The 3,209-nt window shown below is 38.8% G+C and overlaps 1 pseudogene; it reads right to left on the bottom strand.

Moving 5' to 3' along the window:
* Positions 1–1,306: 1,306 nt before the first annotated feature.
* On the bottom strand, positions 1,307–1,425 carry LOC112485236 (annotated as a pseudogene).
* Positions 1,426–3,209: the final 1,784 nt, after the last annotated feature.

The raw sequence follows: 3,209 nt of genomic DNA, 5'->3' as shown, positions 1-3,209 counted from the left end.
TCACAGAAACTACATACACTACAATTGCTGTATACTGTACAATTGCAGTATGGTGGAATATTTTTTTTATTTGGGACTTTCAGTTGTTGACATAGGTGATATTTGTTCTAGAGAATTACCTTGCCCTGTAGTGCACTTATGACCAATAAATACACCTTTTTTTATTTCTTGAGATTTTGATGTTGTTTGTTATTTTAGCATAGCCTAGCATACCCTGACTAAATGGCATGGTATGCTGAGACAGCAACAAGGTCAAAGAAAGGTATTTTTAGACTAGATGAGATAAGATTATTTGAAGATAGAGATGAAAACACCTAAAGAAAGAATAGATTGCAGAAGGGGTAAACTGAGAAGTAAGGCAGCAGAAGAAATGAAAGAGGATCATAGAGTAGATTAGTAGGAATGGCTGAAAGTCATTTCTTTCTCAGGGTTATGAGTGGATTCCCATAGCATGGACCAGTCTATTTATTTTGATGGGGGGTTCTATTTCTTAAAGAGCTGGTACAAAGTAATGGAAATTTTATTACTAAGAATTTTTTTTTTTTTTTTTTTTTTCACTTGCAAATAATGATTCTTCTTCAAGGTAAAGGAGAATTTATTATTTATGTAACACATCACAGAAAAGATAACCTTGACCTCAAAAACTGGATCCATGGCCTGAGGTGCTGTTAGGATTTTCTCTCTATATCTCTGTGTCACTTCTCAGTTTCTTTCATACGTTGACCTCATCTTTTCCTAATATAGGCAAATGTTCTCTATATGGAGGGAACATGGCCATTTACATGAACTCACTTCCCAGAAGCTCTGCCATCAAAGAGGAAAGATATGATTTCTTCTCCTTCAAGCCAGAAATATCCTGGAGCAGGTCTCTGCATGGGTCATGTGTCTATCCTAGGCCAATCTCAGCGGTCAGACATTTGGACAATATTATTGACTCAATTTGGTTCACAAGTCCACTCCTGTGGTCAAGAGCACTGAATTATTGCCAGAAGAGGTGAAGTAGGTTCAGAACAGAGGAATAAAATGATTGCTGCAGGAATATTAAAATAATTAGTATAATAGAGTCCTCTACTTTGGGGGATGAAGCTTCATTGCTGAATGAGTTAATGTCATCAGTAGTACAGAAAGTCCCAAATTCCAAATTTTGAAATATTTGCTTGAAATATCATGTAAGAAGAAACATAGACTTCAGGAAAGAAAACTGCAGAAACTAATTTGTTCAACAATGACAGGAAATGATATGAATGATAGGCCAGTAAGAATGACCAAGAATGACCAGGGAAGTTATTTATTTATTTATTTTTAATGCCTACAGCATCTGGTATTCCTAGGTGGTCTCCCATCTAAATACTCACTAGGCTCAACCCAGCTTAGCTTCTGAGATCAGATGAGACCGGGCATGTTCAGGGTGGCATGGCCATGGACACCAGCGAAGTTCCTAATAGCAGAACTATCCTCATTTATTTGCTAGAGTAAGGTGTTACGTGTCGTCAAAAACATTGACAAGAAGTTGTTCCAGTATTTGTCCTTAAACAGAATCCTTCTGCAGCCTTCTTAGTGTCATCCCATTGAAGAAGATGCTGTATCTTCCTAAAAATAGCACAAACACCCTGGAGAGGAGGGATGGGCATAACATTTGTTGAATATCTACTATATATTACATCGAAGTTATTACTATTACTGCTGAGAGAGGAGGTGTAAGTATGCTTGTTAATATGATGAATCTGAAGATGAAGCTTCCTAACTTGCTCAAGTTTAAACAACTAGAGAGTAGGTGAACCAAGATTAAAAGCCAGGCTCGTGTGAACATGAAGTTCTGACCAGCCTGTTTTTAACATTTTGTTATAAACCAGTTCATGAGATATTTAAAATAGACTGTATGGACTTTTCTTGGAATGATTCAGTAAGGTGAACAAATATCAAACTTTCCAAAGTCATTGGCTTTCTCTGGACTTTGGAACAGCAGAGGCAAAATGTAAATGTGGAATTTTAAGTGGTAACTATTGCCAGGGAAAGGAAATACTGGGTAAGTGTGTGTGGATACAATTGTGCTTTAATATGCTAGTGCTTGTGGTAGTTCTGAGCTAAGTGGTATCCGGGTGTGCTACTGATGCTGGCTGGGTTATTGTGAAGGAACAATGGGGATAGCGCTGGGGCTGTCTAAAGAAAAATAAACTCTGAGAGGCCAATTAAGATGGAGGACCTTGTTAGCTAGCTTCATGGAGGGGACATTTAATGAAAGGACCAGTAGGAGAGAGATCATCATAGAGAGGCTAGGGAAAACTCAAAGAGAGGAGGCTGAGCTTAGTAGTGCTATGCAGGGTGCTACATCTCCAGAACAAAGAAAAATATATTCATAATTTTCCCTGGGTGGATTCTGAGAGGCATCAGCTGAGTGAAGGAATTTAGGAACCTGTAAATAATTTTGATCTTGAGCAGAAAGCATAGATCTGAGGGTTCATTTTGTGGGTTCAAGGAAGGACCATTGCTCTCTTTGATTCAAAAGGGAGCGAAAGGAAATAGCCCGACTGATTACAAAAGCCTTAGAAAGTGTAGTGTCCGTAAGTAGGAGCCTTTCGCCTGCAAGAAAATGTTATGGAATAGAGAGCCTGTTTCATGTTTAAATGAACACCAAAATGAATTAGAAACATGAGACGTATAATCTCAATATAGTTAACTCAGAGATTCTAACTCGATGCAGTAAAACAGTTTATACACCTGAGCTGATTATACTGTGGAGCACTTCTGGAAAAGAGGCTGTGACTCTCACAGTGTTGTCTACAGAAGAATAATTGACACACCAGGACTTCAATATTCCCCTTATCCGAAATGCCAATAGAGCCATGCTGAGGAGGGCTTCTATTGGTTTTGTTATATAACAAATAGATTTGGGTAGGGAGGAAAGTGAAGAGATTTGTCTAGCCATCCTGAGAGGGAATACAGGCTTACCTGAACCCTCACAGTGAGGCATCCTGGTCAGTCCAATGCAATAGGAGTCATTGTGCGGCATGGACAGAAGGGGAGATGCAAAGAGAGAGAAGGAAACTTAAAAAGAAGGTCAAAGCGCCTAGTTTTCTCTGGAGTTGGACTTGGTAACAAGTTCCGTAGAGTCAGCACTGGTCAGACATCTGTTAACACTACTTGAAGAGTTATCTGATGGCCATGGCTATCAGATAACTCTTCAAATATTATGATTCCTTTAAGGCCAA

Source organism: Pteropus alecto, unplaced genomic scaffold, assembly GCF_000325575.1.
Source record: "Pteropus alecto unplaced genomic scaffold, ASM32557v1 scaffold270, whole genome shotgun sequence".
NCBI classification, from domain to species: domain Eukaryota; kingdom Metazoa; phylum Chordata; class Mammalia; order Chiroptera; family Pteropodidae; genus Pteropus; species Pteropus alecto.
This window is presented reverse-complemented; position numbering and strand designations above follow the sequence as displayed.